General features: G+C 40.0%; 1 pseudogene; it reads left to right on the forward strand.

Annotated features, from left to right (window-relative positions):
* Positions 1–528: 528 nt before the first annotated feature.
* Positions 529–27096, forward strand: LOC139199159 (putative nuclease HARBI1; annotated as a pseudogene).
* Positions 27097–27148: the final 52 nt, after the last annotated feature.

Here is a 27148-nt window from a genome sequence, read left to right on the forward strand (position 1 = left end):
GTGGCTGTGCCGGAGATATCTTCATACAATGAGACATACAGTATTCCTACCATTATTTCACTCGAGATAATAATAAACCACTAAACAAAATGAGCCCAGAAATGTAAACACTCAGACAGTATACAGAAAACATTCCTATTGGATTTTGCTGTGTGCAACATAACATCATGTTAAGGCAGGATATACGACTTATTTTAGAAGCATATCTGTTGTTGTTTAAAGTTGCAACAACAATCAATAAATGAAATAGTTTGCCAAAAAAAAAAGAAAAAATTATGTAATATTTATGTAAAAAAACAACATCTTGTGTGTGTGTGTGTGTGTTGCAGGCCTGTAATAAGCCGACCAGCCAACCACAGTCTTCCACAGGCTGGGCAGAGTTAATGCTGGAGCAGTAAATATGAGCTAAAGGTAATGTTACATTTGGGACAACTATTTTGCTTATGTTTATATATTTGTGGCATTTAACAGAGGTCTTAAAATACTGAACTGAAAAGCTGAAAGAGTCTGTCAGTCAGTGTGAACAGAATGAACCAGAAACTCCGCTGCAGAGCTGTGGCGGCAGGGGCAGCAGCTCTTCGCACAGCTGACGTGGACTCATCCTCCAGCACCTTCATGTGTGGTGGGGTAGTGACTTTGGAGGGAGGGGGTGGGATATTTTCTGTTGGATACTTTGAAAATCCAGCTGCTCATTAGTTTCTCCAGAGTTAAAGGCCCTGGCTTTAAAGCGTTATGGTGTGTAGACATACGTTGTGAGAAAAACCACAATCACTGCAATTACAGGCTAATACTAAATTATAGAAATAAAGAATCTTAAGTGAATGTTCAGATTTCAAAGTGTGCATTTCAAGCTATATGACAAAACTTAAATGGTTGAGAATGAACTAGTTGGAAATCCAGCTCTACCTTACGTCGACTAAGTCTACTGGTCTGCCAATACAAAACTGAACTTATGTATGAAATTTGCTCCAAAATGTCTCCTAGAAATGATGTTTAAAAATGTTATGAATAGAATAGAAAGCCTTTATTATCATTATATGATGTACAACGAGATCTGAGGAGCAGCTCCTTTAAAGTGCAGTTTATATGCAACTAAATCACTGAAAAAAGCTGCAGGATAGTCACATGATAATTCTCTGTGGGCTTATTACACAATCCATAATATACATAGGCATTTGATCACAGGAGGGCAGAGTTCATCACATAAAGATATCAGCTAGTGCAGCTTTAAGTAGATATGAAGGATAACAATGTTCAGGCTAAGTGTAAAACTGTGTGCTCCCACTTAAGTGTGTTTATCTTGCCAAGTCTTTCCTCTTGAAAAACTCCTGATCTCACTGGTGCTACATGTTCACACATCTGCACAAACACACACACAGACACACACATGCAGACTGTTCATCACCTTCCCCATCACCACTATCCATTATTAGGTGATTTATATGTTTTCATGTGTCTACACAATATCAGTTTTCTTGTGCTTGATACATTAGAAAAACAATATGCTGTTAAATCAATAAGATAAATATCTCCAGACAGAGTGTCCGTCTGCACTATTGACAAATAGATAAATCACACTTGTAATAGATTGTATTGAATTAACCTTGGTTATGGTTCACCACTAAGGTCCTCGGTGTGTTTATGGAATTGACCATTAGTAATAGAAAAGAAATAAAACTAAGGCTTTTCATTGTGTCTCCTGTTGGGATGTGGTAAAGTACGAAGCTGTAAGAGGGAGGAGAGGTCTGATATGGTCTGTATCAGAGATGGACTATAATGATATTTCTATATAGAGGCATGTAAATATCTACCTCTTCTGTGTTTGTCAGGGCCAGAGGCTCTGAGAACGCAACTATTAGTGTTTTAAAAAAAAGTGTTTTCAGACTCCTTTCATATCAAAAGGTCCCTCAATTTCAGATAGCGCATTATAAATCCCACAAGCCACTGACACTTTACTCGTCCATATGACTTGCTCTCTGAGGCAAATGGCATATTTTTCGTTTCTACACGTTGAAAAATGTCATGTACCAGTTCGCTGGAAAGCAATTTAGAGCTGGAGAGGCAAACCTGACCTGAAACCTTCGATATTCTCAAAAAAAAAAAAAAAAAAAAAGTATATGAGGTTTAGTGGAGCTTCTGTTTTGACTGTACAGGCAGTGTTCCTGTTTTACTGCTGCAATTATAATCTGCTATCAACTGATTTTGGAGTGATATATCTATGAGGGGAGCCTATAAAATCTTTAATACTGTTTTCTGACCACTGTTTCAATCACAGTGCAATGCCAACACACGCACACACACACGCATAGACATAGACCCCAGCTCAGAGAAGATTACTTTTCCCTTACTGTGGAAATCAATGAGAGCACTCCATCGCTCAATTTAATGCCCACACTTTCCCAACAAGCTCAGATGTGCACACAAACACACACTCTCACTCACACACACACACAAACACACACACACACACCTGTAGATGATACTACATGGCAGGTAGGGGTGCTTGTGATTGTATGTAGGAAAGTGGATTGGAAATATTCTTTCGCTCCCCTTTGGTGACAACAAACAGAGAGAATTAATTAATTCTCTCTCTCTCTCTCTCTCTCTCTCACACACACACACACACTGTCTCTTTCTCTCTTTTTCTCTTATATAAAACAATCTCTGCCCACCTCAGATTTCCTGCAGTACTTCTCCTGACTTTTTTTCCACTCCACCACTTCTTTCATTCTCTGCCCTTTCCCACACTGTGTATACTGTAGCAGGTCATGTGGTTTTCTGAAGTCACTGTGGGCCACTGTTGAGTCGTGTGTGTGTTTGTGTCAGAAGCACTGAGCCAGAGTAATGGGTTTGTTCAGCCGTCCGTTGCAGTTGTTTTGCCGTTGAATGATCCAGCAAACTGGTCAGAATCACCAATGACACACGCACACACACACACACACGGTCAACGTCTCCATTTTACATACATACACACATATGTAGATGTACATACAAGCAAACACGAATACCTAATCTATTCTTAATGTGGTAACTTCCTGCATCTTGTGCAGATCAGACAGCTATCTGATATTAAAAAAGAAAAGACTGCAGACTGCATGTTGGGTGACTGCAACCAACCAGCCAACAGCTTGCATTAAGTCCAAGAAATTAAATCATCATCATCACATTAGAACATCATATTTGTAGATAAAATCTGGCCTATTGTTTTGTGATTCCAGTCCCACCTTCTCCTGTTGACTTTTTTTCGTGTCCTGTCCCAGTCACGTGATCACTAGTGAAATTGACGTCCAACCCGTGGGAATCCAACAGGAATCCTGTGATCTTGTGACCCCTCTAATACAGAATCCTCAGTCCTAATCACTTTAGGAAAGCAGTGCGTGTAAGGGTCTGATCCCCGTGATGATGTCAGGCAGAAACAAAACTGAAGTTGTCTAAACAATTATTTCTCAAATATGACAGGGAGAGCGACTGGAGCCATTTCAAATGCGTGTTACATGTAGCGCTGCTTCAGCCACTGAATAATCTGTAGCAGAGGAAGTTGGTGCCAATGTGGCCAGAAAACCTGTGCCTCCCTCATTGGCCATTCTGCAGTCACAGTACTGTTTCAGCAATGATCCCCAGTCTCTGGAGAGTAACCTGACGAAACAAGAACAGTGTCAGAATAATCTATAACAAGATTTTCTGATTGTCAGATGTGCCAAATGACATTTGAGAAAAAGTTTTTAGACCTTTATGTTTGTGGCAGTCAGTGCACAGAGACATTACAAAGCTCTTGATTAGTAGAATATCGTTCTCTAGATTAGCAGATTGTCTTCCACTGGTGATATTCTATTATTTCTCAAAGCAGGGAAGGTCAAATAACATCGAAGCGATTACGAGTATGAATGGCTTCCATCCTGTTCTTGATGTATATTTGGTGCTAGAATATGAGAACATGGCTAAATATGCAGCGTTCTTCTCTCTCTTTCTCTCTCTCTCTCTCTCCCTCCGTGTGTGTGTGTGTGTGTGTGTACTTGAGGTGGTGTCAGTCAGTGTGCAAGCCTGTCTGAAGAGGTGTTGTCTTCGACTTGTTTGTTTCTGATGTAGATGAGTAGGTGTTACATTAAAGACATTCCCCGCTTCACTCACTCCGTCTCTGAGCTCCACTCAAACATGTCAGTACACATTACATCTCTGGATCTCCCACATCTGTGTGTGTGTGTGTGTGTGTGTGTGTTTTAAAAAAAAAACCCAAGCAAGCGAAAACCCTTTTGGAGCTGAGCTGTTATCTAGAAAAAAAATATGAGAGAGCAAGACACGTACACAAAAAGAAGAACATTCACATTTGACAAATTTCTGTCTGATCTTGTTCACATTAATCCAAGCAGAGACTAAAAGTTGCAAAGATGTTTCCTTCAAAATGACATACACAAACTACAGCCTATGAAATCCACAGTGAAAATAAAATGTGCTTTACCTTTGGTACCTTCGTGAGTAAGTAGCAGCACCATCCTCTCATTGTAAGACACACTCAGTGGCCTTATGACACATTCATATGACAGGTTTTCACAGATTAATGTCATAGACAATCACACTGCATTCAGATTACGGTTCAACACTTAAAACTACAGAATTAAAGTTAAAATTTGCACTGATCTTATTGCTAAAAATAGGACTTATCAGAATAATTAAGACAAATTAAAATGCTTTGAAAGATAGTGCAAGGCCCAATTGGAAGGCTGACATTTGAATCCAAAAGCCCCACAAACTAAGATAATGAGTGTCGAGTGTCCAAGGTGACCTGTCCTATTTTCAGCAGACCGCTGCAGACTTCCCGTGATGTTGAAAACCCCGTTGTCACAGTCAAAACAGGGTTATAATTGGGCTTTAAATCGTGTGATGTGTTCTAAGCTTCAAACAGAAAATATATACTTGAACAAATCTTAGTGACACATTTCCCCTTCTCTCGTGGTACTTCCAGGCCACAGCTGAGTAGCAGTGACAGATAAACACTGACAGAGCCACCACCTAGCAGAAATAAACAGAAATACAGAATAGATGCTTATTCGGTTTTCCAATCATGTACTGTGAGGAAAATGGTTACCTTTTGTGTTTGTGTTAGCTTGCAATTTTAAGAAAATATCCTGCTAACAGATTTCAGTGACATTTGGTGGAAAGTTAGGCCAAGGAACGACTGATTAATTTCTGGTGCGTCTCCAGAACCAGTGGCACCACAGTGTTCCCATTTAAAAAGTTCTTTAAGTTTTGGTACATAACTCCAGAAGCAAAGATTATTTTTTTCCTGGATCGCATGTTAAAGACATTTTCAGTGTCAGCCAAAGCTAGATAGTTTGTTTGGGTTTTTTTTTTTTGCCATTTTTGGAAACCAGTTTTCTCACCAATACTTCTACAAAATGTGTTCATTTTTTACAACATTTGGCGTATCAGACATTTGAATGAGGCCCAGAGAAGTTATCCATTAGTCATTTTGAAAATGCCAGATGCAATTTCTCTGTCGGTGACAATGTGCTTTTCTTGTTGACATAAACTGCAAACTGTTGAACACATCATGGAAATACAACCAAATACACATCTCTGATATTAAGTCTTGCATATATGAGATACCATGGCAACATATTAAAAATGTCCATACTGCAGTGGTAATGACTCTGAATCAGGCTATAACAGTAAAAAAAAATCACAGTCTTGATCATATCAACATTACTGACTCTCACTATACGTGTTTTCACGCAGCTTCAGATCAAACAGAAGAATTTTTTTCCAGTGAAGGTGGTGCCACATTTATTTCTCATATGCAAACCATAAGGAGGTTGTTGGGGTGGATGATGGATGCACAAAGGTTTTGACATTGACACTGGAGACTGGGGGCACATCCTGAGTTCAGGCAACATAAACAGTCAAGCTGTTAAGACTGAGGAAAGATCCTGTTTGGAGCCGTAAATAAAGACATCCAGTATTGTGCTTCAAGTCCCTGACGACTTCCTCAACATTTAACTAAGACCGAAATTGTTCCCCTTCCTTATTCAAGTGCTTTGAGTGTCTAAACAACTGCTTAGGTTGCTGTTATCGGATACGATATTTCAAACAGTAGGTATACAAATGAAATATGTCATCGCTGAACATTTTGCAAATATGCTACGCTTAAGTATGAACATTTTGAGACTTGACAGATACATTCATTACAACAGTTTCAGAATGATGCTGATAATAAGCTTAATTTGAGCAGCATTATTTCTCAAAGCATCTTTGCTGTTGCAGATTAGTACATGAAAATGATTAATCATCTGCTTTTGGTAATATGTGCACTCACAGTCAATTTATATCAAGCTCAAGTCATTGATGTCCAGCTCTAAACCACAGCTGCTCCGTCACTCCACACTGAAAAGCACCCATCCACAAAATTCATCTCTCAACTGTTGGGCATTTTACCAAATATTGTCCCTGATGCCGCCTCAGCTGGTCAACCTTCCTGCACTCAGTGTCCAATGTCTTCAGTGTTCTTGATTGAACTGCAACTGTGCCCCCTATCATTCATCCAGTCAACTTTTCAGTGTTCCACATTGACGCAGGAGACACAACCTGAGACTCTGATGCCATTCATCCTGATACCAGTCCACTGGTGTGTAAAGTGGTGTTAGTCAGGAAGCTGTTAGACCAGCGTTTGCCCGTTAGAAGACAGTGGAAATCTTTGGTGATGGATGGCAGCCGTAAATTCAGCAGAGGAAACATTTACATGCAAATAATAGCATCTGTCTGGTGGCTACTCATGCATGAGATGCACAACCATGCAAACCCTTGTACATACGCAAACACAGGGCAGCACATAGAAACTAACGAGAAACACAAATGTGGAGAAATGGGAAAATACACACACATGCACACAGCAGAGGTAATGAGATGATGTATGAGAGCTCTTAAGCTGCTATCCAGAACCTCCCTTACTTCACTCTCTACTGGTCTTTCAGCCCAAGAGTGTGTGTGTGTGTGTGTGTGTTTCTCTGTCCCTCGTCTCCTTCTCTCAGTGTTGGCAAGATTTGATTGGAGTACTCAAAGCTGATGTGTTTGGTTGTACTAGATCAAACAAGGCAAGAGGGAAGTGCTTTTGGCAGATCTGAGCTTGTGTTTGAAATCAGAGAATGACAGATGGAAGAAAACTGACTTTGTCTTTACGTTTTGTTTTAGGATGTTGAATCTGTTTAGAGACTGATTTTAGGACTGCAGTTAGAGACAGTTTCTTTCTGCCTTTCTAAATGTGTCGCCGGCACCAGCTAGAAGGACAGTTTGATGAGGAGAGGTGAAGTATACCTCTGCTGAGGCTAATAAAAAAAGGCTGCACCAGTGGTCAGGTCACAAGATATCGTATAGGAGTCGTGAGATGATTAATGGGAACGGAAAGTCACGGACTCATAAAACTCAGACACATTCAAACTGTGATGAGCTGTTGTGAGAAGACAGCAGTTTAATTTCAACTGGTAAGAAAAAGTTTGAAATCATTGTTGCACCACTACTGCTGATTGGCCTTATAGAGGGATCACGCTGTAATGGAGAAAAAGAATTGTCTTACTTTTGGTTGGATTTTGCAGCTTAAGATGTCTGACTGCTTCAACGTCTAGTGCTCTTTAAATATGAAACAGGTTCTGCTCACTGCCTCACCAACTTTTTAACACGATGAAATTGCATTATTTGGACAAGCACCCTGAACTGTCTCCAATGCAGACTCAAGAAGCCAGAGGATAGTTGTAAGCAGAGTTTTATTGAGAGAGAGTGGAGATTCCAAGCAGCAGGCGACAGGGCAGGTGTTGGGAAGCAGGCTGGAGGTCTGGGAGTCCTGATAGTGAGCGAAGGGAACAAAAGACAAAGACCCCAGACAGAGGTGTGCGTAGCTGGTGGAGAAGGGAGACCTGGAGCACAGGGCAGTTTAGGTAAGTATCCCAGGAAAATCACACAGGAACACAAGGAAACTAGAGACTTGGCCGCAGCATTCAGATCACTAGAGGATGACTGACAAAATGGTGATGAGTGTGGTGCTGGACCACAGTTAAATACTGTGTGGAGAGGTTGATTGGATGAACGTCAGGTGTGTAGCTGAATGATTTACAGGTGAGTGATCCTCTGAATGGAAACTGGCAGCTCTGCCCCTAAACACGGACACACACACACACACACACACACACACACACACTGAGACACAAGGGAGGGGGGAGAACACCCACACAAAGAGGATTAGGGTTAGAAGAACCATAACATTTTCTAACACTGAAAACAAAAAAGGCCACCTCACTTCGTCAAAAGGTCTTTTCCACATCTGTGTACTGTGCCATACCGTGCCTTGTTTTCACAAACTTGCCTGGTCCAGATTTATAATTTTAGGAAGCACATTTTTGTTTCTGCAAGCCAGTACGACTTTTGTAACTGATTCTTGTTAAGGTACAAGAAGATGGGGTCCACATTCTCAATTCCTCCTACAGAACTCTGCTAAACAAAATCAAAGATATGGGCACCAATTCTGTGGTTGGGAACCAGGCTATAGCGTAATAGTTTCACATGTAAAAGGAGAGAGAGAGCAGCAGTACCACCAGCGCATCATGAAAGATCACGTAGGAAACTCCAAACAGACTGTGTCAGTTGAGGCTGCTCTGAAAACCAAATAACTTTTGAAAAAAAATGCTCAACTTCAAATGAGAAACCTGTTAATGAGGTCACACCAACCTGTCAGAAAAACAGGGAAACACCCACTTTTAAAGTCAAGGCATTCACTATCTATACCGGCTGCAGCCACAGCTTGCCGTTCCAATTCATCCTTCTCACAAACTATTGCAGTTAATGGGTCCAACATTTTACTTTTTCAATGTCTTTTACTAAACAGCCCAAAAGTTATGTCACCAAATGATTGCACTCTGGGATGCTGGGTGGATGCTGGCATCTAGGACGGTGTGGGTGGATGGTGAGATGGTACTGCAGGGACTAACTCAGTGTTTACCTGGTGCTCCTATGACCTTAAAGAAAAATTTGACATTTGGTGACGACGAGATAATGAGTGATTTTTTTTCGTTCTGGCGTGAGCAGTTTCTTCAAGTTAACCGACGGCTGTGTGTTTGTCTTACTGAGTGTGGAGGAAAGTATTAAGATAAACCGGCAGAAACAAATTAATGTTATGGTGACACGACCTTGTCATTGACCAAAGTCATCCACTAACACTGGAGAGCACACAAGAAGATGCTTTTGTGCGTACCTCCTTCCTACCTTGTCACAAACACACACTAATGCACATGTGTATGAAAATACAAACATCATTGTGCTAATAATTCCTGTACATACATCCACACACAAACTTGCAGTGACAGAAAACCAGACAGCGTTCAGCTTCTGTATTAAACCTCCTCAGACAAACCCTCCACCTCCTCCACTCTTAACTGCCTGCAGGGCAAGAGAGGAGAGGAATTGCAGAGCCCCCGCTCGGGTATGATGAATAGACTTCTCTGAGCATCAGCTTTACCTTCGACCCCTGCTAAAGAGCTCACACAAGGCCTCTTGTCTTTGTCTAGGTGTCTAAATTGTGCGCGTGCGTGTGTGTGTGTGTGTGCATGTCTCATTTTTTCTGTTGGCAAAGCAATTTTACACATCCACAACCAGCAGCTTTCTGTCCAATTAGATCTCTGCCTGCGAACTGTGTATCATTCCAGTGGATGTTTTCTCCTTCTCTCTGCTTTGCATATAAATAGCTAAACATGGTTTCATGATGTCTGTCAAACTGCAGTACTCAAATGCTGGAAAACAGACACTGACGATGGAGCAACAGAGCATATAAAGACTCAAACAGGATGGAGAATAAACACACAAATGCCAGTCTGTGTGTGTGTGTGTGTGTGTGTGTGTGTGTGTGTGTGTGTGCGTGTGTGTGTGTGTGATACTGCAGCAGGAGCTGTGATTCCTTACAAAGTACTTGTTAAACAAATGTTATAGCGCACCATGTGTGTCAATACAGCAATCAAATGGCCAACAATTCACTGTTTTACTGATTTGTTTGGGACGACAAAGGTCTACTATACAGAAATCTAACAATTCTTTTAACAAGGGGAACAACAATAGAAGCCTAATAATGTTTGAGAAGGTGGTCTTTACTGTGATTACAAGTGAGAGGGTGACATGCCAAGTGTTTTCATTAGTGAAATACCAGCTCGTTGGAGAAAAGGTCACCATCTGTGTTTTAATACAGCGTCTGTGTTTCAGTGTGTACATGAGAACAAGTGAGTGTTGATATTCAGGTTTTTTTGGAGCAGAGTGGTAAGTGATCACATGACAAAAGTGAGAAATACTCATATACTAGTTCATTCTTGCAAAGAGATAGTGTAAGAGTAAGTTCAACTTGTCCATTGCTGATTGTTCTACTTTTTTAGCCCTCTGAGACCCTAGACTACACCCTTAATTTGGTACATTTTTAGCTAAGATTCGGTTTGGTCTTTGTATGTCATACATCGGCTTTATCTCTGGGTCAAGAACTTGAACTTGGAACTAGGCTGCAAATTTAACCTAGTCTGGACCAGGTTATTCAGCTTAAATCGGCTCTAAAAAAATGTGTGAACCTCTTTTCTCTGATAATGTTCTATACAAGAGATTGCATTGTCTGATGAAACTTCATGTATTCAGTTGTTTGTTTGCCTTTTTTTTAGTGTTTATTGAGAAAGCATTCAGCAAGTTTGTGCAGAAGAAGAGTAAAATGATGCGTCAAATGCCCTTTTCATGGGAACATGCACAGACCCTGAAACAGAAAGCCTTGGTTAACAGAGAAAGATGATGACCACTTTTGTGATACCTGTAATCTCTGACTGAGAGTTTAAGGTTTGTCAAGCCAGCTCATGCAAAGAAAGCTTGTCTCTGTTCATCCTGCATCGTAGCACAGCCCTAAAGTGTGATTTAACGGTTTACAAAGTCTTTGTTCAAGGTCAGCAATGGGCAGTGAATCACCAAAGGCAAACAAAATCTAAACAGAGACCAGGAAAGCAGGCAAAAAGAACAAGAACAGGCAGAAATAATGAGAAGACAGAGACAAAACAAAAACATAAATACTACGGCTATAGTGGTACAACAGAAAATCTGGCAAACGGAAATAGGAAAGAGGCCGTCTATTGCTGCGTTCTTGTCTTATCATTCGAACTATAATTATGATCAGCAAACCATTCACCAGCCTCTGACTTGTAATTTGTAGTCAAAGATATCAGAAATTGGTGAGAAGAGCTACAGAAGTGTCAACAAACTGCTGGCTGCAAGACCTGCATCACTGGCAGTTACATCTAGATAAAAATCCTGTATTGACATTAACTAATTTAAACTGTGATATAATCATTTTAATTTGAAGACTTTGAAGTCATAATGACCCACCTATCAGGTATATGGACGCAGTTACACATATAAAAAGGAAAAAAATAAAAATTCTGATGCCAAGTAGCTGAAATCAAACATGGAATACAACTAATCTAAGCAATAAAATGAATAAACAGACTGTGGATAATGTTCAGTGACTACTTAAATCTAAAGGCTCAAAACATATTCACATCTATTTCTCATTCCTGGCTTTTTTGAAATGTGTCTCACCTTGCTCCTTTGTGCCCTTTTTTTGTTCTTTTGGTTTTGCTGTTGCTCAGTTTCCTTTGTACACATTTCAAGAGTCTTGCTTCTCTCTTGACTTTCAGTTTAATATGCGAGTACCTTTGCTCTTTATTTGTGATCTAATGCATTCCAGCATCATTTCTGTACCCGACCTTGTTTTGTATATGCCTCTTTGTGTCAATAAAGACAGAAAACTCTGAATCTAGCCATTATTTATTCAGCCAACATATCAAAATAAGTAAAGTTTTGCAAAACCGTAACACTGAAAAGTTTTTCAAAACTGACTCATTACACGCCCAAAAGTATATGGACACATATGCATACAGTAACTCTCATACAGTATGTGATTGTTGAAACATCTCATTCCAAAACATGGGCATCCATCTGCTGCTGTAACAGCCTCCAGTCTTCTGAGAAAGGTCGGACAGTAGGAAAAACCATCTATAATGACATTCATAACCTTGATCGCCTGTCAAATATGAAGCACACGGTCTTCTTGACATTCTTGGCAACGCTGTCTATGAAGGCCATGTCTATTATGCATTCATAAGACATTATATAGCATTTATAAGGCTTAATAAAGCTCTATAAATGTTTAGAATCATGGATGACATTTTACAAAGTTTTATAAGTGTTGGGTTACACCACACATTATAATTACCCTACCTTTAACCAGTTATAAAGACACACAGTCCACTATAATGTGTACACTACGCTTTCACATGCTTGAAATGACATGAGAAATATTAAAGCCAAGTTTCATGTGACACAGCAGAGAAATATTAAATCACAATGACAGGGAGGTTGTCTGTCGCTCAATGTCTCCGCTGCCGTGTCGAAACTCAGACATGCGGTATTTCAAAAATGTCGGCAGATACCTCCAGCCAAGTCCACCCATCAAAAGCAAGAGTCTGTCCCAAAACAGATCTGAGAGGCAGACGGACCATGAGTGGGTCAGTCCTGTCAGGGGGAATGAGCACAAACTGTACTTCATCACAGAGTATTTTCTGTTGAAAACCATGGCAGGCCGTCCGACCTGAGGCACCAGTCAGCAGGGGACCGCGTCCGAGCACAGTGTGTCACTAAATTCATGAAATGTTGCTACATCATATTTTATTTCCTTCCCTCATGTTCGGTGAACAATGAGTCGCCATGGTAATGGCGTTTGAAGTAAACTCAAAAGCATCAAGGTCTTTAGACTTTTCCTACCAATTTTCGTGACTATTAAGCCATGTTACCACACCAACGAGACCCACAAAGCACCACTTCTGATGAATTAATAGAAAAGTTGGAGTAAATTAATCAAAACGTCAGAACAAACTGTATCTTGTGCTTACAAATTAATAAAACATGGGAATAAATTAAAGCAAAACATGGTAACGAATTGTGTCTTGTGCCCATAAATTAATAGAAACGTGGTAACAAAATTAATTAGTTTGGTTAATTACTTTGGTTTGGTTAATTCGTGACTCTAAATTGCTCACAGGCGTCAGGCGTTGGATGGTTGTCTGTCAGGACTGGGCGTCCTGACGTCAGCTGGAATCGGCTCCAGCTCCCCTCTAAAGATGAGCAGTATAGATAATGGATTATAGGTAATTGATCAATACCACACTTATGCATGGGGAACCTTTCTGGGGTTATTTCAAGGGAGAGTTTCAACATCACTGCTCTTATGTCTGTCCATTAAATATGACACTAGGGCCAGGAGACCGGAGATGGGCAAACAGTTAGCAGCAAATTGTTTTTTGTTCATTTTGTATAAACAAAAAAAAAATAGAACTTCTTTATCAGTCAGCTTCTAGATGCCGCTGGGAAGATTGTCATAACTTTGGACAGAGCTTAACGGAGCTACCTACGTCTTTATGCTAACAAAACTAACAGTTTGCTGCCTACAGCTTCATACTTCATACTTTATACTAATTTCTCATCTACATCTCAGCATCAAAGTGATCAAACATATACCCCAAAAGTGCGACTAAGGTAATAGCCTTTTTTAGGACCGTTGCCCCAAAAGACATAACCAGGTGCTTCTATTTTTCGTGTAGTGTGTAGTGCGCATCTGTTACGGTCCTGGCCGTGTTGTTACTGTGGCTGTGAGAGTGTGTGCTCTGTCTCTGTGAGGAGCTTGGAGTGTCCTCCTGTAGGTCTCCTCCTGACTAGCTGGATGCGTGGGTTTGGCCTCAGGAGGGTCTGCTGCTGCTCGGTTCCTCTACAACATCCTGGAGTTTAAAATGCCTGGGGTTTGCAGCCATCTGACTGCAGCATCTCAGTTAAATCCTCGACCTCCTACCTTTCCTGCAATTTGCATGTGACACCATGCAGAGATTTTGTTAGGCCAAGCACCTTGTAATTTTCTGTGTGTTTGTGTTCATAGAATAAGCTGCTTTTGTCGTACAAAACACTGAAGCTGTAGAGGTGAGCTGCCATTTTCTTTTGTACAGTTTTCTCCTGTTCTCCAGTTTTCTCCTGGTTTGATGAATGCTCTTTTGTTTCGTTCTCATCCAGAATTAGTCAGCACCTTTGTTTTCAAGGAGCTTGTTGTTTTGACCTTGGAGTTATATTGCTTCCGATTGCTGTCACTTTTGCTTCACCTATTGTAGTAATAAATGATTTTGCTGAGTGACTGGGGAGGAAACATCCATTGTAATTCTGTGTTACACTCCTGCCCTCCTAGATGGGAGCATGACAGCCTGGAGGTACATTTTCAAGGCTGAATTTGGTGTCACTTCATTGCTCATTATACCTCTGTTTGATAAACTTTTTTCTACTGTGTAACCCTATTATTCAGGCATGTATTGGCCATCGGGCAAACTGGGAAACTGTGCTTACAAATTGTGTGTGTGTGTGTGTGTGTGTGTGTGTGTGTGTGTACATACTCGTTGTGTGTATATATTTATTTCCCTTGTGTGTTGGTGTCCAATGTAATGGTTTTTGACACCAAGGGAATAACACAGGTTGGACATAAACAGATGAAATAGGTGATTGTGGGGGCTGAATTTTTGTCCCACTACATCCCTGCTATCACTTAAGTTTGTTTGTTTGTAAAAAAAGCTGCTCTAACAAATTATTTTTGATACACAGTGACGTTAACTTTTGACAGTTTATACATCAAATTGCTTGCTTATTACAACACATAAGAAGAGAGCACACACACACACACACACACACACACACACACAATCACATTAAGTTGGAGTGAACACTTAAGTTCACTCCCAAAAAAATACAAATTCTTAAGTGCTTCTTCAGGCAAAAAACAAGACAACACACAGACACATACACAAATATACAGCTTCAATAATTAAGTGGCTGATCACAGAAAATTCAAAGAATAATCTCTCTATTTACTGTTGACATAGTTGTGAACATGAAAGCCAGGGCTGATGATGCACATACACACACACACACACACACACACACACATACATACAGAGGGGGAGAGAGAGAATGTTTTCTTGTTTTTCTGCTTTCACCCTCTCATTTTCTTGCTGTTTTATTCTGACTCATCAAGAATTCTGTCAGAAGTTGTCTTTGAAGACGTTGGCTCAGTACCATGCTCTCTTGTCCTGGTTTTGTTGATATATTTCTTTCTAAATGTTAATTTGATGCTCGCGTGTGTATGATTGTGCATATGAATGTGTGCATGTGTGTGTGTGTGTGTGTGTGTTTGTCCTGGGGGTGGTGTTTACAAATAAAACCTGAAGCTGCCTGACAACAGTCGTCATGATGCTCCAGCACTAATTAACTAATTAAACCATGAACAGAGGAAAACAGGAGTGGTGAGTTGATGCACTAACAGACCGACAGTGAGTTGATGTCTACAACCAACTGAATGTGTGCAGAGTAAATGAGAGACATACAGACAGACATGGATCTGCTCCGTACCATCAAACCAGCCCGTTTGATTCCCCCTTGGATCAGAAGACTGGGAGGTGCAGGTGAACAGGCTGCAGGATGTAACACAGCGCACCGCTACAGCTCACTGCTGTAAATGTTATATATATCTACGCTATTCATTACTTGACACGTCCTAATCCTGTGTCCTTGTAACTCCTGCTCTCATGTGTATCCAAAAGAAATATTTTTTTTAAATATTCTTTTAAAACAGAAACCCTTTACTCTTCCTGTAAAATGCATCAATATTTTAATGACTGTTCTCCTCCACCTGGTCTAACAATTCAGGCGAGGGAGGCACATATGAAGTGCTGTCTACACCTCTGTTAAATCAATCAATCTTTTAACTAAATCCCATCCACATAATTTACTTCATTACTTTCATGTTTCACATGACTGAAAAAAAAAAAAAAACTTGTAGCATGTTCCCGAACACTGTAAACATACAGTTTAGCTATCCGCTACTCAAGACCTCCAACTGAGGAATTTCCTCAGGCATACACATGTTGATCAAATGTCCTGCCTGATTTATTCAGTGTTGGATAACTGCTCCATGATAACCAAGGTCCATCGGCATTAATAACCAGAGTGTACTCAGTGTTAATGCAAAAGTGCCCTAAGCCAAACATACATAAATTAAAAGCCAGGTGTAAATCACGCTTAAACATGACTACAGATGATGCCTTGTGGGCAGATGTGAGTCAAGACTGTGTGACCATTAACTCCAGGTTTCAGAATTATTCACTACAAACTGTCTTCAGCAGGTCTATGTCACATATAAATACAACAGTGCAAAATCTTGAATATGTTTCAGATGAGGCACAACAGAGGGACTTGCGTGGCACCTTGTTCTCTATTAAAGGGGTCTCTGTTGACTTGGTAACTTCACCCATCTTAATCTCAAAATTGTTACTGTTAGAAAATGTGCAGCTCCAGCATGGAAATCAGATTATCATTTCTTTTTTTTAAAGAAGTGAATAAATGTGTACAATTGGAGGAAAAAACAACATCTGAAAAACATATAAATATTCATCATAAATTTGAAAATAAAAAGAAATTATATAAAAAGAAGGCCTCCAGTAACCTGCTGTCTTTGTCACTGTTGCCGACACACGACCACATCAACATGTTAAGAGTTTGAGATGTTCAGGTGTTAACTTGCAAAGGTAACACAGAGGACAATAGATGCAGTTTGTTCACGTAAAGCAGCTCTTACAGTCCAAGAAAGATAAGAGAACATTTTTAACTCAGTTGTGTCTTTTAGAAAAAGTCATGATTTCATGGCCTGTAGTCTTTCCCAACAGCCTTCAGCAAACTATTCATACCAGCAGCAGGGGTCCACCCCTTGATATAATATCATAGTTCTTTCATTTGTTTGTTTTGCTTTGTTGGACTCTCCTGAAAACTGAAATAATTCCAATCTTTTTCCACATTTAGCTCTAAAACCTGCCATTAGTGTGCACCCTCAGACTTATAGAAATGATAATTATAGCGCCTACACAAAAAAGCAGGTGTAAAAGCTGAGTATATATCACTGACAGTTAAAACATGGAGGTGGTTAAGAAACAACAAAGTGTGAATGCAATGTTTATTATCCATGTACATACAGTACAGTACAAAAGAAAATAAATATGAGCTATATGAGTGGTGGCAATGAAGAATTAATTTTTCATAAAGCAGCAATATGTAACTATCAGTGCAGTGAAAAAAAAGTTAAACACCGCTGTGAGCGGATACAATCCTTCATCAGCTGTATCGGATCTATTTCCGGGCTTGGACACGTGTTATTCCTCCTGTCACAGCTTAGCAGCCAAAACAGTCTCACACAGTCCAAAACTGAACTAAACCAATCCAAAAACAAAACATCACACATTAGATTGTTACAGCCGTGATTGCTTTATAACGTGTGAGTTCTTGCTTCTTACGCAATGAAATAAATCCAAACCATGTTGCTCCATGACTGCTGGTATAAATAACTCTTTGCTAACAAGTTCACCATACTGGGTTTCTGTTATCAACGGCTCCAAATTCTGCTTCAGGACTCTATTAAATGTCACAAAGTCGCAGTTACACCAGTCTGTGTATGTGTGAAGCTGCACCAGTAACATATCATACGGTCAAGTGTCATTTTATTTCATATTTTTAAATTAGCTACCTATTGATATTCACTCCAAAGACTACCCAAGTACAACAAACCCTCCCAGTGCTGAGAAAAATCCTAGAGGAAGCTCTGTTATATCCATCTTAAAAGGTGTTAAGATGTGTTATGTACTGTTGTTTCCACAGCATACAAGTGGAAACAACAAAAATCACCCTTAATGGATTAGGACTGTTTTAATTTCCCTATATACATATAGTGATTAACAGATGACTATTAACTCTAAATAAGGGTGTGTTTCTATTTTCATTTTCACTACTGAAGATCTCCTGTCGTCAAATATCAGTCACACTTATAAAAGTCAGAAAAGAAACAGATCTCAGTATGAGATCCATTTAGTAACTCTTGGTCATATCACATAATCTTCAACAGCTGGTAGTGGAGTTTGTCCAGGTGTCATCCGAGCAAAAACAAAACGTTGTACATCCATGACGACTGGACACCAGCTGATGAAGACCACGTGACATGACTAAAACCTCAAATAACGAACCTCGCGGTAAGATGGTTTTCTCAGCTGCTGCTTCGAAGGGCAAGGATGAACTTTGAATCTCAAAAAAAAAAAAAAAAAATTGAAGTATTGTTGACAACAGGATTCGAGTCGTATTTTGTCATCTTTTCCACTGTTCATGTTCAGCAAGTGACTGCAGACCACACACTGATCTGCACTAACATTCAGGGATGCAATACGTGAGAGACAGCTGGTGTCTTTCTCATAGCGCAGAGTTTCAAATTGTGAATATTTTACATTTTTGATAAGTTCAATTTAAATTCTGAGTGGTCACGACTGGCCTGTCTGGAGAGTTTAGAGTATCTGAGAAGATAAGCTTTTAAAACCAGCCTGAAATTGGGTCACTTGTGATTATCAGGAGGCAAATTGGGTTCAGGATGTGTATGACAGGCAATAAAAATAAGTGTAAAAAGACCATTTGGTCGCATTTCCAGAAAAACACTGCTTGGCACTTTACTTCAGAACACACAGATTTCAAAATAAGGGTCAAAAGTACCTGTTGTATAGTTATTTTGCTTCTTGAATGTAATGTGTTTTACTTATAACGGAATACATTTCGGATGTTCAGGTAAAAATTCCCTCCTGCCTCCACTTCTTTCACTTCTCATATGTGTGGAGTTTTCATGTGTCTGGTGGGCGACAGACACCAATAACAGACATGTGGGTCAGGGACGGGTGTGTTTTGGTTGTCGCGGGTCACCCGGACATCTACATTGTGTGTGCTCAGTCATGCAGGAAAGCTGAAGCCTTTGCGGGGCAGACTGGGGGAACGGGGTCATGTAGGTGTTTACATGTGACGCGCAGTTCCACACAAACACGCACACACACTGAATAGCTCAACAATGCACACAAAGAATGCTCTTAAAAGTGTTATTAAAGTGGAATATTAGGCTGTCAGAGATGAAGAGTTTGCAGGAGAAAAGAGAAAACTGATTTGTACAGCCCTCTCAAAAATGAAAATGTCAGAGCTGTTAATGAAAACAAATACTGTCATACTGCATTCATGCCAATACACTGCCGCAGTGTAAAACACACACACACACATGTGCACACAGAGTAGCTGCCAGTCAGCCACATTAGTTGTTGTTCTTTCTGTGCTAATGTGTGTGTGTGAACGACTTTCATGACTAAGTGTGGAGGCTCAATTAAAATTTGCATAAATTCTATTATTTATGCAAAATGTCATTTGGGACGACACACAACACGCCTTCTTGAAAAGCTAGTATGCACTGGACTTTTCCACTGGTATAATACACATCAGGTTCTGTTCACAAACAGCTTGATGAAAATGTCTTCTGGCTGGAATACGGAGTGTGAAGCAGATCAAAAATAGATGTTCAGTCAACATGTCACTGAAACAAAAACTGATGCATTAATAATATTTTAACATCTATAAAATAAAGTCTAATTCTCAATCATCCAATTGTCGTATTTTAATTATTGTGATAAATTATTGATGGTGCAATTATCTCAGGTGGTTTGATTCATCTGACTGACTTATTTAACTTAATCGGCTGCTGCTGTGATTTTAACATATAGATGATTATTTTATGTTTCCGATGCCTGAATGTCTGTTACAGAAACGTTACATTTTCACTAAGCTCACTGCCGAAGACTTGTGGGAATCCAAAGTTTCTTCTGCATGATTTAACTTTCCTACACACCTGTCTGAGTTTGCAGTTGACAGCACTTAAAAGGTACCCTGTGGAGTTTGACCATTAGTAACACCGCGGAGCACTTCTTTTCTGACTGGGCCGTCTTTTTGTTTGAATCACCCACATGCACACAGGCAACCACATGCACACCCCTGCTGCTTGTTTCATGTTGTCCTGCTAATCGATAGTAGGTGGCGGTAATGTGCCAAAAAAAGTGCTGCAACGAATGTAACCAGTCTTGAAAATATTTACAAATGAGTTATACCGATGTTTTATGAGGAAATGAATGGATTCATCGTTTGTTAGACATCAAAAGGTGGCCCGGAGGTGGAGGTTCGTTGTAAAGAAGAATGTATGCATACATTCAATGTCACTCAACAAACTTCAAACCTACTCCTTTAAGTCTAACTAATGTGTTGAATGGGTTTCCTTCACCGTAAAACATTTGGTTGTAATGCAGGTTCACGAGAAGCAGCATAAATCAAAAAACTTTAATGGTGAGTGACACTGAATGGGAACTTAACTTTTGTTTGTTTGCAATGACGGTCCCCAAATGCACTTTTAGGTTTGTTTTCAGTTTTCATTGGATGGTTTTTATTTGACTGTTTCACAAATCTGCACTAGGTCCTTATATCATTACCTACCGATAATTCTAAAAACTGAAGCTAAAGCTAAAACATTTGGTCGACTTTAGGGAACTAAAACCTTTAGGTTAAGGTTAGAGATAGATGGTGGTCATGGTTAAAATAAACCAACATTGACTGTTTGTAGGAACTGTGTTCTCCTGTGGCAATGAAACTATGTGCACCATCCACCCTCCTAACAGTTTTTGTGGTTCTGTAACACCACAATACTTTTACCTTCATTTCTGAGAGACAAATACTGTCAGGAAAATGTTAATACAGGTAATTTTTCACTGTTTGTCCTGCCTGGTTGAGTACTGTTTGATTTCAAATTTCTGGTTATTTATTTGATGTGGACCCTGCCCCAGGAAGACAAACTACTTTGTGGAAGCTAATGACCCAAATAAAGAATACATAAAAAGAGATGTTGAAGCACTGCAAAATGATGTACGTACACTGACTCATTCAAATATCACACTAACACACATACACTCACATACAGCGTCTGATCGTGGAGCTGTAATCCAGGATTAGCCAGATTAAGATCTATACCTCTGCGTATGTGTGCAAATGATTAAAGTCAGACGGGCCTATTTACCGAGAAGAAAAGACGATCAAATCAACAGGCTCATCCTGGAGTGACAGCTGCAAGAGATAGACTGCGGAGAAATTATTTGTTCACGCTTTTAAGTCTCTTGTTCTTTGAACTAAAACCGCTGTTTGCTCTTCTTGTGAGGAGGAGGAGGAGAAATATAATGGGAATAAAGAAAAAGATGGCAGAGAGGAGGGTAGCGTGCTCTGTGTGGCAAATGATAGAACCTGGATGTATGACAAAGAGCTGTAATTAATAAACTCAGTGGATAATCAGGCGCCAGCATGCACATGTACTTGGACATGCAGGCTTTGCTCGCTCTGTCTCACACTGTCACTCACACACACACACATATGCACTGAGGTGGAGTATATCGCACCACACAGCCGAGGACCAGAGGCTGCTGTGGTGTGATGGAGGAGCTGGGAACAAATATAAAGTGAGAGAGTGCTTAATGAAGATTTTAAATGAGGAAATTCCTGTGAAAATATGATAACCCTCCCTCTTCACCCACTGTGTCCCTCCCCTCTCCCTCCCTGCTCTAATGCCGGTACTTCTTCATCCTCCCCTCTCACTCCCCTCCCTTCCTTCTCTCTCTGTGTGTCCTGCGCACCATAAACACTGTGTTACTTTAATTAGGATTTGTACACTCCAACACTTTAATTTTCTCCTCCTTATTTTCTCCAGAAATCTTGGTTTTATTATTTATCAAACCATTCCAGGCCAAGCTCATAATTACACTCAGTCCCAGGGGGGAAATGTGTGCATGTGCTGGGGTTTATCTAAACTTGTGGGGACTTATGAGGCGCACAATCTTTGCTGATCCTCATAGAGAAAACAGCAGATTTAAGAGATGAAGACATAAGGCTGGAGGTTAATTTTCCAAAGAAAAATTTAATATTGTGGTAAAGGTAATGAATGAATTTGAGTCAGTGCAGTGTTCTCATAAGTATTCCCAACCAGCATCCATGTGTGTGTGTGTGTGCGCGCACAAGTGTGTAAAAGGAGATTTTTCCTCTTTATAAATTCATTGTTTGGCTAAATCTCAGAGCAAAGGGTTATGTTATTTACCTGTGGTAATTGGTTTTCCCAAATGGCAGTTTTCCTCATTACACACACACAAAACACACACAGACATACACACTGATGCTCATACACACATGCACACAGTAATGAAGACTAAGACAGTGAAGATGCCATTTCAGATAGCTGAGGCACAAAGTCAACAAACTTATCAAAGACACACATACAGAAACATATAGCCACAAAGACGAAGGTGCGTGTGTGTGTGTGTAGTGAGCAGTGTTTTAGTGATACGGTGAGGAAAGCATAGTGAGAAAACTAATCAAACACACAGGCTCACCCACAGTGTAACAAATACACCCATTACGCAAAATCCTGATCTCTTTGCTTTGTGCTCAACATGATCTCAACTGAATATTAACTGATGGAAAGACAAAGAAAATGATTTTGTGTGTGTGTGTGTGCGTGTGTGTGTATGTGTGTGTGTGTGTGTGTGTGTGTGTGTGTGTGTGTGTATGTGTGTTTGAGGAGCCAGCTGATCCATCTTTGAAAATAAAATGTGACCATTTGTCCGTCTGACCTCCTGTCTCTCCCCCATGTGTCTTCCCACCCATTTGTCTCCTCTCGTTCACCTCTGTGATCCACATTCGCCTCCTGCTGTATCTGCGTGCCTCCGTCCATGTCGCCGTATGCTGCAGCGACCTGAAAGTTACAAAACTAAGCCAAGAAATTCTGAGAGACATGGGGCGATATCTTCAACCCACCGGCTGTCAAACAATCAGAGGACAACACAGAATTTTGGAGGACTTCGGTCGGGTTAAACAACCCTTTTAAAAAGTACAACTCCCATTAAACTGCAATGAATGATTGTTACATTTAGACACTCAATCACTTGTGTCCTGAGAGGAGGCAGCACGATCTCTCTCCAAAGAATTTATCTCTGTAGAGTATTCCTCTTATTATTGCCAAAAAAACGTCATAGTTGTCACACCTAGTTTCATGAAAATCCTCTCAATCATTTTTATGTCTCGTATTCATCATGCGATGAGAAATTAACATTAGGTTTGTCCACGGAATTAGTCAGAAGTTACAGTTTAAGACTGTAGACAGAAGTGCAGAGGCCTTTTCAAACTGTACATCTCACAAAGGGTGCTTTAGTTGACAATTTTTCACACACGTTTTGACATGTCACAGTAGGGAAAAGCATAGGTATAAATAATAAAATGAATGATGGCTGCAAATCATTTATCTGCCTTAGCTTCAGGGTCTTGATAGTGTGCATGCTGGCTCAGTGTCACTCTGTCATGATTTACTGGGACACTTGAATAAAACACAGCCTTTGCTAATATTAATAGTAACACCTGTGCTTTTCCTACAAGTCCAAACGTCAGTTGTGACAAAGGCCTATTTCAAAAGTCCTAAAACATCATTCTGATGAGATAAAAGATTCTAATGATGCAATTTTGGGACAGATTATGTCAACGTAAAATTTAATTTCCTGCTAGCGAAACCAAGGAGTGTGCACGGAGTTGTCAAACCTTTAATCTTGAGGTTATTCACACAATGATTCTGGCTAAATGGGCCCCTGCTTAGGTTGAACTTGGGTACAGCTATGACGGAAATTACCTGACTGTCTTTGTTATTAATAAAGACAAAAGTGTAAGTTGTTCCACAATGCAAAAGGTGCAATTACACTAACAAGTAGAATGTCGGCATGTTTTTGGAATAACTGGATGGATAGATACAGAAGCTATCAGTTACATTATGTGACTGAAAGGAAAGAAGTTTCTTACAAACCTCTTCTATTCATTTAAAAAGATTGACCAATGTAGAATCGCAAACATTACAACTGTGTTGAATGTGGACAAGATTCACAGTTTAGTGTACATGATTCTTAATACTACTAATGATGAAAAAGATGATCATGTAAATAAAGTTGGAATTGTTGTTTGTTATAGTGGTTACATAATACATGCTCAGTGTATTTACCAATGATTTACTTTTGGCGTCAGATGCCCTGCACACCCACAGAGGTCTTGTTAGTTGTTGCAGTAGATTAGGCGTCTGCTTTGGCGTCTGGGAATATGTGTGCATCCAAAACTCCACAGGGTTTGCTAATAAATTGTGGGTTGCATGTTTGGAAACAAAACAGGATCACAAGTATTGTATCTGTGTATCACCATATCTGAATGTGTGACAACATTTCATATGAATACACTGAGATGTGCAAATGTGTAAAAAATATTTTGACCGAATGAATTCAAATGCTTGTATGTGTAAGAAATATCTGAACAAAGGAGAACTGTAGCTGTACATGACATTTTGTGAACAAATGAAAAAGGTTTGCACAAATAATTTTTCAAGCGCACAAAGAAGATTTGCTTGAAGGTTTGCAGTTACATGTCGATCTGCTCGTGGGTGAAAAGAAACAGAAACTCATGTGTGAATCCCAAGTTCACAGCTACAAATACAAGTACAAGTACAATACGAGTATAAATCAAACCTAAAGTACAAGTGCTTTGACACATTAGTTCAAATCTGAACTAACGTAAAATTATTATTTTTGTCAAAGGAGGCTGGTGGCTTTGAAGAAATATAGATATATACATATAGATACAGCAGATATGCTTGATAACACAGTTCACTAAGCTCCAAAGAGGTGCAGAAACACTAAGGATTTAGAGTATTTATATACTATTTAAATACTATTGAGAGAGATGCCGAGCCAGTCAGATCAGCCAAAATAAGTGACACCTGTGTAAGTGTACTACTGAAATATGACTGTTGTGACTATACTGATCTTTAGCAGATCAAAGAGCACTGCCACATAAGTTTTACCCCGTCCTTTAAAATAAAATGGTTAGATTGAAATGTGGCTGAAATGATGTAAATGAATACGGACATGATTCACAGTTTAGTCGACTTGGTTTTAATTCCTCATATTTGGAGTTAAAATAGACTAACCCACGAGAACCCTTTTCTCCTTTAAGTAAAATTATGGGGAATATATAACAGACTAAATGGACCACAAGGAACACATTTCTGGACTTATTTTTTGAGATACTACCCCTACTGTCCAAGAGCTGAAATGTTAAATATATGGCACAGCATTATTTTTCGAAGTTGTGTCATATCAACTTTTTCATAAAATATGGTCAGGACAGTTTAATTGTAATCCAGGACAGTAAAAAGTTTCAAACCTACCTTTTAACAACAAAAACAGGCTATTTAAAATTAGCTAGTTGTGTCACAGGTTTTAATCAGGTAGAAACGGTTTGGAAACGGGAACACAAATTGACACTCAGTCACATGACTGCACCAGGATGTTCAGTAGCTGCCACTGAGGGACTTCTTGAGTTAAATTCAAGGCTAAAGCTGTATAGGGAAATTTCCAGAATATTCAAGATCTCTGTGACACCTGTGTCACCGCGGGTTCTTAAAGGTTAAAATAATATTGAAAAGGCCCTGCACACCCACGGAGGTGCTCTCACTTAGTCTGACTGATTAGACCTCTGCTCAGGTTGAGGTACAAACAGAGTTTTGACTCCTCATAGCAGGAACAGCACAGGTGGAAGTAAAATCAATGATGACTGTTCCTGTGTGTGTGTTCTGGGGTGTATTTCAAAAGCAATTTAGTAAAAACTCTGAGTTTTTTGACCCTGAGATGAGGGGAACTCTGGGTTTTCCACTCCAGGAAGAGATGCAACTTAAACTCTGGGTCAGTTACCATGGTAACTGACTCTGTAAACCTGACCTGCCCGCTAACAGGTTCACTTTTACAAACCCCAAGTTTCTCCCTGTCCCCTTTCCCTACTGCTCAGTCTGAAGCAGCTCTAGGGGGTCCTTTCCTCATTTATCCGGCTGCTGTTGAAGCCTTATTTTGGAAGAGGATTTTGAGATGCCCATTAGATGTAGTATTATTCCCTGATGTCTACCTAATCACTAACCATTTTTTATTACAGTACTATTTATCTGAACATGATTCCCCCGCCTTACATCTCAAATATTACACATGCTCTCAAATTAGTTTTTTTTGTTTTGCCAGTGGGAGTATCCTTTATAACATTAGTGATGCAGAGCAGATCAGGAAAGCAACTGTTTATAGAGCTGTAAGAGAAGTGCCACTTGCACGTGCGCGCCGACTGCACATCTTAGTACTGTTCGCTGGCCGCGAACCTCTAAGGACCATCAAAGATGAATTCCAGAAGATTGCAGGTGACTGATGTAGAAAACATTCAGTTGAAGTTAATGACGCTGTTTTAAATTATACTCCGTTAATGACATTCTGCTGCAACCTCAGACTGCCATCAGTAATTGTTTTTATTTTTTCAGGGTTTCCCATTGTGATAGGACGCATCGATGAGGCACATATCCCTATCACTGCTCCTCCGCTTAATGAATTAGAATTAGACTTGAATTAGACTATGTCAATAGTCTTTCCACAGCGCTAAAGTGCAGGTACACTAACTACTGCCAATTTCAATCAAATAACAAAGACTATACCTCAACTTATACCGCAACTATTATCTCCTATTCTCTGCACTGCTAAGATCTTAAGTGATGCAGCACATAATCATGAATGCTAAAGCTAAGTGGCCCGGCCCTGTATATGACTCACAAATGTATCCTGAGCACCAGATTTGCACATGGTGGCTGAATCTGTACAAATATCACTCCCTTGTCTCTCTGTTCTGACACATCTGTAGTTGAATTTGATGACCAACTGCTGGGTGACAGAGGGTACCCATGCGAGCCTGATCTGTTGACCCCTCATTGTGGCCCTGAGCCAGGCACCCAACAGCATTTTAATGTGGCCCACTGCAGGACTAGAGCCCGGGTAGAGGTGACAATAGGCATGCTCAAAACCTGGTTCCAGTTATTACAAAGACTCGGGGTAACTCCAGAGAGAGCCTGCGACATTATTGCAGCATGTGCTGTTCTCTAATAATGGCACAATTAAAGGAGAGCAACACCCTGCTGTACAAATGAACAAAGAAGAGGAGGCATCCATCTTGCAGATGTCCAGCTGTCCATGACATAATTTGCTGGAATCACCTCAGAGATCAAGATACCACCACCTCGAACTGT

This window comes from Pempheris klunzingeri, chromosome 3, assembly GCF_042242105.1.
Source record: "Pempheris klunzingeri isolate RE-2024b chromosome 3, fPemKlu1.hap1, whole genome shotgun sequence".
Taxonomy (NCBI): Eukaryota; Metazoa; Chordata; class Actinopteri; order Acropomatiformes; family Pempheridae; genus Pempheris; species Pempheris klunzingeri.